General features: G+C 50.1%; 1 long non-coding RNA gene across 3 annotated transcripts; it reads left to right on the forward strand.

Annotated features, from left to right (window-relative positions):
- The first annotated feature begins 334 nt into the window (after positions 1-334).
- Positions 335-10032, forward strand: LOC309641525. 3 transcript variants are annotated; one of them, XR_014252665.1, is made up of 3 exons: positions 335-363; positions 1993-2402; positions 9646-10032. It is a non-coding gene; the product is annotated as an uncharacterized lncRNA (long non-coding RNA). The 3 variants fall into 3 exon arrangements; XR_014252666.1 differs by lacking the exon at positions 335-363 and adding an exon at positions 440-562; XR_014252667.1 differs by lacking the exon at positions 335-363 and having other exon boundaries at positions 869-2402.
- The last annotated feature ends 596 nt before the right edge of the window (positions 10033-10628 follow it).

A 10628-nucleotide genomic window follows, 5' to 3' on the forward strand; every position in this document is an offset into this window, starting at 1 on the left:
CCCGCCCTCCCTTGGGCACCTGAAACCCTCCGCCTCTGCCCCCTCCTCCCCAGGTCTTCCACCTGCCCCTCTTTCGGCGCTCCTTCCACTCAGCATTCCAACATGCTCAGATTTTTCCTGTTTTAAAAAGTAAACCCTCCCCTGACCCCCACGTCACCGTCAGCTGCTGTTTTTCTCCCCCACTTCGGAGTCAAACTCCTTGAAAGATGAGCTTAGGCTCAGAGCATCACGCCCTCCAGCTCCTTCACTCCTCGGCCCGTCATGTTTTTTAATCGAACGTTTATCGAGCTCTGTGTATCAGGTGCTGTTCTAGGTGCTTGCGTGTAGTGACCCACTGAATCCTCAGAACAGCAACCCAGAGAGGTAGGTACTATCACTAAGCCATCTGACAGACGAGGAAACCGCAGGGGAGAGGTTAAATGTGCTCACACTGAGTACAGCCCACACCCGGGGAGCGAGTGGTTTCAAAACCAGGCCGTCCACCTCCCGCGCGCATGCGTCCAGGGAGCGGATGTGTGCCAGGCCAGCAACCAGCTCCTCGTCCAAACAACGGCACCTGTCGGTGAGTTTTGCCTCTCCCATCCTGCCTTGGCTTGGGACGCTTTGGTTTCCTAAATCTCGGTGTTCCTCTTTCTCTTCCCATTCTGCTCCCTTCCCTTGGGTGAGCGCACCCATTCCAGGGATCACTGTGGGCTCACCGACCTCCTTCTTATGTCCCCACCCCAGCCCCCAGATCTGCCTTCTGACCCAAGTCTCTTGCTGCCATTGCCACTCTACTTGCCATCCTACTTTGGATGTGGCAGAGATATTCTAAACAGCACCCAACTGGATGCAGGCCATGCTCAGAAGTTTGTATTTTCTCATTCAGGTGTGGGAAGCCGAGGAGGGCTGCTAGTCAGAGATGGGGAGGGGCCGGGGGCGGGTGGCGTTTGATCAGATTAGGGCTTTAGAAAGACTCCAGCCCTGCAGTGTTCACCGTGTCGGTTAACTCCTCTGTAGCACCAGGGGTCTCAGCTTACAGGTCACTTTCTCGGGAGGTTTTTCCTAAGCCCGTCGTCTCCCTGTGTGCTCTCCAAGTCCTCGTCTGGCACTGTCAGATTGCTTCTTACTCTGGACTGTAATTGTCCATTTCCTGGTTTGTGGCCCCGCCCCCCATGTTTGGCGGGTTTGTGCCCCCCCCATGTTTCCCTTTAGATCTGCCGGCGCCACGCCTTGCGTGCAGAGAGCACTCCGTAAATGTGTGCTGAGTGGCACTGTGATGACGCCGATCAAAATGTGGGAGGAAGGGGGTTGCAAGGTGGTGGTTTAGGTCAAGAGAAATCAAAGTGGGGGAGGGATAAAGTAGGAGCTTGGGATGAACGTACACACACCACTGTGCATAAAATAGATAAACAAGGACCTACTGTACAGCACAGGGAGCTACGATCAGTATTTTGTAATAACCTATAAGGGAAAAGAATCTGTTTATTTTATCTCTACTGTATATAAAATGGATAAACAACAAGGACCTATGTATAGCACAGGGAACTATACTCAATATTTTGTAATAACCTATAAGGGAAAAGAATTATATACAATGTTGTGTGTATATGTATACACATATATATACACACGAAATATATATACACGCAACATTGTATATAATACAAATATGTGTCCAGCGTCTCTCAGCTTCCCCTTCAGGGGCCGTGAGAAGAGCCTGGGTTCAAATGGGGAGGATCTGGGTTCCTATCCCGCTCCACCACCTGCTGCAGTGTGATCTAGAGAAAGTTCCTTCACCGGTTTGTTTCTCATTGACATAGGTCACCTAAAAACCACAGGACAATGGGCCAGGGCTCTGCTCCTGCTCTGTCCCCAACTGTCCTTGTGCAAATGGGCCCCCTCTCTGTTCCCCAACTGCAAGATGAGAGCCGTGGCCAGACCCTTTCCAAGAGCACTTCCGTGTTTAAGCCCCTTTACCTCCATGTATACTTAGATTTTTGCCTCTGAAAGTTCAACCCAGCAGGGAACATCTCTCCCGGAGGAAGAAGGTGGTGATGTTTCACCCGGCCATCGTACACCCACAAGACAGCACGCCCCTGCCCACCCCGAGGAGCAATGACAGAAGCTGTTTATGCAGATGGAACAGCCCTCACCACAGAGTGTGTCATCCACCCGACCCACGGAGCTGCTTGGGAATCACACTGACTTTGGGTACCTAGGCTGGAAGATCTGATAAGACCCACAGCTGATAGAAGCCCACAGTTTTTGTGCAAAGCTTATCTCTTTCAGCTTCACAACAGCCCTGGGGGCAGTGACCTTGACTGCAGGGTGGGCTGTCAGCCTGGAGCCTCAGGAAGAGCTGGTGTTTTGGTTCAAGATTGAAGGCTGCCTGCTGCAGAATGTCTTCTTGCTCAGGGGAGGTTGGTCTTTTTTTCTACTCAGGCCTTCAACTCATTGGATGAGACCCACCCACATTATGGAGGGCAGTCTGCTTTACTCAAGTCCACAGATTTAAGTGTAAATCCCATCCAAAAACAGCCCCACAGAAACACCCAGAATAATGTTTATCTGCATGTCTGAGCACTGTGGTCTAGCCACGGTGACACATCAAATTAACCATCGCAGGGGCTTTCCTGTTTAATCCCTACAACCTGGGAGGTAGGTATTGGGGTCTCCATGGAAGGTGAGGAAGCGGGGGCTCAGAGCAGTGATGAGGTTAACTCAGGGCTGCGGTGCACGCCGTCACCCAGGGGCATCGCCCATGACTGCACTGAGAAAGGTCTCTGGGTGTTACTCGAAAACCGGCACCTAAGGTGCCCAAAGCAGGGACCCATGAGGTCATGATTAGAACCTGATGGAAAGGGATAGCCCTTTCAATTTTTATTCATGGCTCTGTTGCTTCTAAGACTGACAAGGGTCTGGGCTTGGGGATCATGTATCAACTAAACAACCTATTTATAATAATAATAATATCATCATCTTACTTTGATTTGGTGCTTTATAGTGTTATAGCTTCAGAGTGCGTTAAAGCTGAGCATCCGTAGTGAAGAGGGGAAAATACCTCTCTGCTCTCTGTGTTGTAGTTCATTGGAAGGAATCTGCATATCAATAAGCTAAGCACATCAAGACCACTTACGGTGCTGGAAATATTCCTAGTGGAGATAAGGATGAATCCTTTTTATTTATGTGACAAGTTTTCCCAGGCTTCATTGGATTGTGGGTACTAAAGAAGTGACAATTATGTTAGTAACTAAAGAAAACAAACAAACAAACAGAAGGGAGGCTCTGGGCAGCTGGGTCAGCACACCTGTCACATCTAGTTAAGACTGGCTGATTTCTTCATCCTCCATTGTGGAAAGTCCAACGTCTTGCCCACCGTTTCTAAGGTGGCCTGGGGTGGAGGTCGGGGTGCCTTCTCTTGGTCAAGTGACCCTGACTTCCTGCTTCTGCCCAGACAGCCATCCTGTTTGTCAACCTAGCAACCTTTTCCCTTTGTTTCAAAATCCACCTTCTCCCGCCCCACCGCGAGGCATCCGTGTCTGTGGCAGGCCTTCCAGGTGCCCAGGGAGATGGAGGGAATGTACAGAGCAGCAGTGACGGCTGCAGACTGGATATTAGCCCACGTGTTCTTATGAAACGAGCCTCTTGCGGCATTTCTGGCATTTCTGCAGCCCGGCTCTGGCTCCCTGTTATTTAGAATCCCTCCCTCTTTCCCCACCTTCACTCCTCTTCCTTCCTTTGCCCTCTCATCACTATCCTCTTCCTCTCAGAAACAAAAATTAAATTCCTCCCATTTTCTTTTGTGGGGAAATTCCACCTTCTCTCGCCCAGAGCGCTCATCTTGGCTCCAGGCCTCGCCCCTGCTGTCCCGGGAGTGGGCAGAGGCTTTCTGAGAATTCTTTCTGAGAGAGGCTGGCCTCCTCCCTCCTGGGTCCGCCTCCTTCCCCCACAGGAGCTGGCGCTGCTCTTCCCAGCACCGGCCAGGTGAGAGGGCCGCCTGTCTAGCCTGGGCAGGTGAATCTCCATTGTGAGGGCAGATCCCCATCTGCCTCAGCTGGAGGCCCCCGGCTGTGACCCCACATGACTTTGGGATTCGTCCTCCCCTGTGACTTGTCCACAGTGAGTGGGCACCCTGGCTTGAGGGCAGGAGGGTCTGGTCTGGAAAGTGCACTTGACATTCTGGTGTCCGACCAACTCTGTGCTCAGGTGGGCACCCAGCACAGCGTCCACAGAATCCCCCTCCACTGGGAGTACTTCAGGCTCTTGTATTCGGGGCCCCTCCTCTGCCTCTTAGGCACCCATGTACCCTGTTTCCTGTTATGGGCACTGAAGGCTGGACATCAAGCACCAGGGAGTTCAGATTCCCAGACTCCGGAGGCCTTTGCGTTCCTGAGAGGCGTGTGCCTGGCAGAGGAGGCTGGTACTGTGGGCTTTGAAGGCAAACTGACGTGGCTTAAATCCTGACTCCATCACTTACTGTGTGGTTTTGGGCAAACTACTTAACCTCTCTGAGCTGTAGTTTCTTCATTCGTAAAAATGGGCGTTAGAGCATCTCTGTCATGAGTGCTGCTGAGAGGATCCAAATTGGTGAGATACGGCAGTATCTTGGCCCAAGACCTACCTGTTCAGGTCCAGGTCCAGGGAGCAGAGAGCCTGGACCCTCCCTCTATAGCCTCAGAGAAAAGCCCCACGAGAGGCCATTGGGAGATCTGATCTGTGGTTCCAGCCAAGCTCATTAATGAAGGCAGCGGGGGCTGTATCCCCTTGGAAGCAGTTCTATGTGGCCAACCTGAGCCCTGGGGGTCCAGGAAGCTCGTTCATGCAAGTCAAGATGCTCCACTTCCCTGAATAATCCCCCCAGATAACTCAGCCTTGGGCGCGGCAGGGATACCCTCTTCTGTGTTCAGAGCCTTCCTCGCTGTGTGATCTGGCAAACTGCACTCCAAGGTGGGCGGCCTTTGTTTAGGTGAATGCTTGTGGTCTCTTAGCCAGAGTTTGGACAGGAGAGGAGGTTAGAAAGAAAAAAATCAAACTCAGTGTATTCTTGCAATAATTTTTAGTGATACCTTCTGTGGGCGAGGCAGTGCTACCTCTAGACTGGGGTGGGGGCCCCATTTCCCCACTCCCCACCCAGTGTGCTCTTCCACCCTCTACCCCCTGCATGGACTTGACCCCAGGAGCTCTGGGCCCCGCGGCCAGGCCTCAGTTCCAGGGGTCAGCTTGTGCCGCTGGCCGGTGTGGGATCATGGGAGACTGAGCTGCCGGAATGGTGCTGACATGCTGATTTTGTGTGACTCCGATTGTCTATCTAGACAGGAGCCCAGAAGAAGAATATCTGGGCAGGGGCTCAGCCATCCTGGAGGTGGCCCTAGTGGCAGGACAATCCAGACAATGTCCTGCCCTCCAGGAGCCTATATTCTCCTTGGGGTGACTGGGCTGTGAAAAGAAAGCAGGTTAAGGGGGAGAGATTACAATGAGGAGGCCAGTTGGGGAGTCCCCACTGATAGGATGGCCCTTGAAGAGCAGTGAGAAATATGCCGGTGTGTATCTGGGGGAGAGTTTTTCAGGCAGAAGAACAGGAAGGTGACAGCCTGCTTGGCCTGAGCCAGAGAGAAAACGATGAGGACAGAGAGGTAGTGGGGACCAGATCCGGCAGAGAGCTTGCAAGCCCTTGTAAAGATTGGCTTTCACTCCAAGAAAGATGCAAAACCCTTGCGGGGTTTGAGCAGAGGAGTACATGATCTGACGTATAGTTTTAAAAGCATGACTCAGACCCATTTGTGTTCACTGCTACATAGTATTTCATCTTGTGACAAAAACAATTTACTTGTCCACTCTCCCGCCAGGAACTCTCTGGCTGCTCTTTGCAATAATAAACAGCCCTGTTAAGAACAAGGGTTTACACGTCTCCTAGTGCGCCCATGTAAGCATTTCTGTTGGGTAGGTACCTAGGAGAGGAATCTCTGATGGATAATATCATCTTATGATGTCATAAAAAAAATGCCAACTTGTTTTCCAAAGTGGTTGTAGCTATTTACACTTCTGCTGGCCATACCCAAGAGAGCTGTTTGCTGTATTTATCTCCCCGTTTAGAGCTCCTTCCCAGACTCCCCTCCTGAACTTCATATATTGAACTTCTGACTATGTATTCCTCTGTTTGGATTGCTGACTGATGTAGGTAAAATTCAATGCCTGATTCCCTCACCAGCAAATCTCTTCCTAAAGTTTGCCCTTATCAGTAAAAGGCAGCTTCACACTTTCCACTGCTCAGGTCAAACACCTTGGTGTACTCCTGACTCCTATCAGCAAATCCTATTAGATTGACCTTCCTAATTAGATCCTCCTCCCCTACTACCCTGGTCTAAACCACCATCATCTCTCACCTGGATTAATCCAATAGTATCTTAACCTGCATCCTCTTCCTTGGTTTCCCTAGAATCTATTCTCCAAACAGAGGGAGCTTTTGAAGACCTGAGTCAGATCAGGACCCTTCCTCTCCCCAAACCCTGCAATGGCAGCCCACCTCATTCAGACTAAAACCCAAAGTCCTTGGAATAGCCTGTGAGACCATCTGTCTCCTGTTTCCTGTCTGACCCCCTCTCTGTGACTCTCTTGATCTCGCTGGCCTCTGCACTGTCCCTGGGACCCGCCGGCACCCTGCTGCCTTAGGTTTTTGCACTGGCTGTTATACTGAAACAGCTTCAATGTTCTGCTTTATTTGTTTATTGTCTGTTTCCCTCAATAAAAAGCGCTTCACAGGCAGGGCCTTTGTTTTTTCACTGTTGTATCTCCAGCACCTAGAACAGTGCTTGGTACAGTGTGGGTCCTGGGTTGCTGTTGATTGAATGAACCATTGAGTGGATGATTATTATGAGCTGTATAATCTAAACCAGACATCAGGAGGGGTGAGAGGCAGGGGCAGGTGGCAAGGTCAAGGGATGGAAGGCTCTGGGTAGGGTGGGAAAATGGTTGGGTTTAAAGTTCTAGAGGAAGGAGTTTGAGAGACAGGAGGAGATGAGATGGTGCATACCTGGATTGAGTGATGAAGGAGCTTTTTGTTCTCCTGCCTCATTGGCTACTTCGTCTCAGTCCACCTTTGCTGGTTCCTCCTCAACGTTTTGGTCTGTAAGACTGGAACGAAGTCATGAAAAAAATCTAGGCCAGTGTTTTTCAAAATGAGAGACACAGCCCATCAGTGGATTGTAAAATTAAGTTAGTGCATCTATAAAAATGAAATAGAACAGAACAGGAAGTAGCAGAGATCACTGTGTGCAGGAAGGGTAAGTTTCATATGATAAAGCTTTATTTTATTGAGGTCTGTACACATGGTGCATGTGTGCCCTGAGTCACACATATGATTGGGTCATAGACAAACAAATTTGAAAGCCATTGGCACTGAGAGTGGGTAAGGAGGTGGAAGAACTCAGAGGCCAGGTGATTGGAAGAATTTTATTGTGAATCTTGAAATCACCAATGCTTCATAGAGGTAGTGCTGGAGAGGATACTTTACCAGGGTCAAAACTCTTCAAGAAATGCCCAGGAGTCTGAAGGCGGTCCTTCCTCCTTGCCCCAAGATTTCTGGGTCTAACTCTTTCCAGTGGTCCCCCAACCCTGAGCAGCTGCTGGCTCCTTGCCCACCAGCGATTCCAACCTGCCTCAGTATCCTAGCAACCTGCCTCCAGTGCTGGGTCACAGCCCCGGGGTGGGTTTCCTCACTCAGACCTCTCACTCTTTACAAGTGTGTTCACTTGGACAGCAACACAATGTCAAGGTCAGTCACCATCTCTGGAGCCCCTCTATGTGCCTACAAGCAACCCTGCAAGGCACAAATTACTTCTCATTTTATAGGGGAGAGTCAGGAGTTCAGAGGTTGAGTGCCTTGTGCAAGGTCACTCAGCATCAGAGGCAGGATTTGAACTCAGGTCCATCGCACTCCTCAGTGTAGCCTTTGCAAAGCACCTCCCAACCTCCCCCACCAGCTGACTGATCTCCTCTTACAGACCATCCTCACAGCATAAGATTCAGATTTCATGCTTCAATACAACTACAAAGCACCTATTTCATAGATGTTGGATTCTATAGCTCTGACACCGTTTCTCCAACAGTAGCTGGGTATCCTACAGGTCAACATCGTTCTGACACCATCTACCCAGAGAGAGCATCGGATTCCACAGGTTGGGGGCTCAGTCCCACAAGACTACTCACCGCCCCACCCACCCACTTCAGGTGTCAGTGCACATCCAAGTCGTTAACCGTGCTCTGACTGACTGGCTATACCTCAGAGGTTCCCACTACCCCGTCCGTGGGTTCCATTAATTTGCTAGAACGGCTACGAGGACTTAGGGAACCAGGTTACTCACTGGACTATGGGTTTATTACAAAGGATATTAAAGCATAGGAATCAACAGCCAGATGAAGAGATACATGGGGTGAGGTGTCCAAGGCAGAAGCTTCTGTCCCCGGGGAGCCTGAGGCCCAGCACGGCACACGTGGATGTGTTCTGGTTCACCAACTTGGAAGCTCTTCACACCCCATCCTTTGGGGTTTTTATGGAGGCTTCATTATGTAAACATGATTGATTCAATCATTGGCCATTGGTAGATTCAACCTCTAGCTCGTCTCCCCTTAGCAGAGGTCAAGGGGTGGGACTGAAATGTCCAACCCTCCAATCACCTAGTTGGTTCCCCTGACAACCAGCCCCATCTTGAGGTGCATTCCAAAAGTCACCTCATTAACATAACCTCAGGTGTGGTTGAAAGGAGTTGGTTAAGACAGTACACCTTTATTGTTCTTATCACTAAGGAAATTCCGAGGGTTTTAGGAGCTCTGTGCCAGAAACAGGATGAAGACCAAATACATTTCTTGTTATAAATCACAATATCACAGGTTCTGCCACAGAGCTGAAGTGTAAACATTAAAATTCTTGAATGGCTACTGTCCCCACGGAATGCCAGCCCTGCATCACAGAGCTGTGATGATGGGGATGCAGAGAAAGAGGGAAGACCTGGTCCTGGCGCTGCAGAAGGTTACCATCAGGGGACTTGAGGCCTTAGGGAGCTTCCACACTTAACAAGTGACAAAACTGAGGCCTGTGTCACAAGGCAGGAAAGAGTTAGAAGCCTTGGAGCAGGGAGTAATGGTCCTTGTAATTGTTTACAGACTCCTGGTCCCTCCTTGTCATTTCTTGAGGTTTTGGTGCCCTGTAATATACCTTTCCCTCCAACTCTGTCCCTATAACATCTTGGTGGCTCTTCAGAATCCAGGTCTCCTGCCCAGTAGCTTACACCTTTCACAGGTTGAGATGATAAAAGGAAAACATAGGACACATGTGAATCTGATTATGGTGTTAGTGAAACCGAGCAGGACCCTGTGGGGCTCCTGAGCATAGAAGCCTTTCTGTGTCCCCTGTTTCTTGTTTGTAGGGAATAGACTCCAGCCTCCATGACCTTCCCTGAGTTCCAAAAGGCAGAGTCGAACTGTTGCTAGTCAGGGAAGGGAGGGGATGCAGAGACAAGGGAGGGGCAGCAAGAAACAATAGTGCAGCCTTGGGGCAGGGTCCTGGTTCCGCTTCAAGGGATACACGTAACAATATGTTTGAAGATGTTAGCATTCTTTTTTTTTTTTTTTTTTTTTGGCCCTGCCGCTTGGCTTGTGGGATTTTAGTTCCCCAGCCAGGGACTGGGGATCGAACCCAGGCCCACAGCAGTGAAAGAGCCAAGTCCTAACCACTGGAATGGCAGGGAATTCCCAGCATTCTTCATTGCAGAGAAGATCACAGTTTGATAACCTCAAGAAGCTCATCAGGAGACCCCCTGAGGCCAGATCAAAGGAACCAGAGAAGTTCACCAAGAGACCACCTGAGACCAGATTAAAGGAATGCAGGCCCTGCACACACCCTGCTCCTTACCAGCAACTTCACCCTTGAACCATTGCTATAAAACTCCTCACCAAATCCCCCTGGGTTGGGACACAGTTTTTGAGGCACACGCCCACTGTGTCCCCCTTTGCCTGGCAAAGCAATAAAGCTATTCTTTTCTACCTCACCCAAAACCCTGTCTCTGAGATTTGATTCGGCACTGGTGCACAGAGGCTGAGTTTTCGGCATCATTAGGGCCTGTCCAATACCACGTCCTACCCCAGGTGCAGGTGTCCAGAGGCCATGTGCCCCAGGTGAGGCTGGGATCCTTCCCAGCCCTGGGCCTGGGCCTGGGGAATGAGTCTGGTCTGACCCATTATGGTAATTCAGCTCCACGTGCTTTGATTTTAGAATGCGTATATGATCAATTCTGGCCAATGAGATGTGAGGGAATCTCTTCTAAGAAAATTCTGGGAATAGTTTTCATATTCTTGAAAAAGAGTCACAATGCGGAAGTATTATTTCTTCCATATTTTAGACAGAGACTTTGTAGGAGATGAAGCCCTGAGTTGCTTCTGGCACCATGTGACCTCGAAGGGACGAACCCAAGTGCAAACGCTATGGAACAGCTCTACCTCTGAACTTCCTGTTTGTGAGGCAAGTTCCTTACTGCTCCTGATATCTGTAGCCCACAGCTTCCTAACCAGCATCGGGTGGCCCTGCCTGTAAGGACTGTGGAAGGTCAAGCAGCACGAGAGTCAGTGGCAGCTGGATCTGTGATGGTAGTGTG

This window comes from Balaenoptera physalus (assembly GCF_965194825.1).
Source record: "Balaenoptera physalus genome assembly, chromosome: 13".
Taxonomy (NCBI): domain Eukaryota; kingdom Metazoa; phylum Chordata; class Mammalia; order Artiodactyla; family Balaenopteridae; genus Balaenoptera; species Balaenoptera physalus.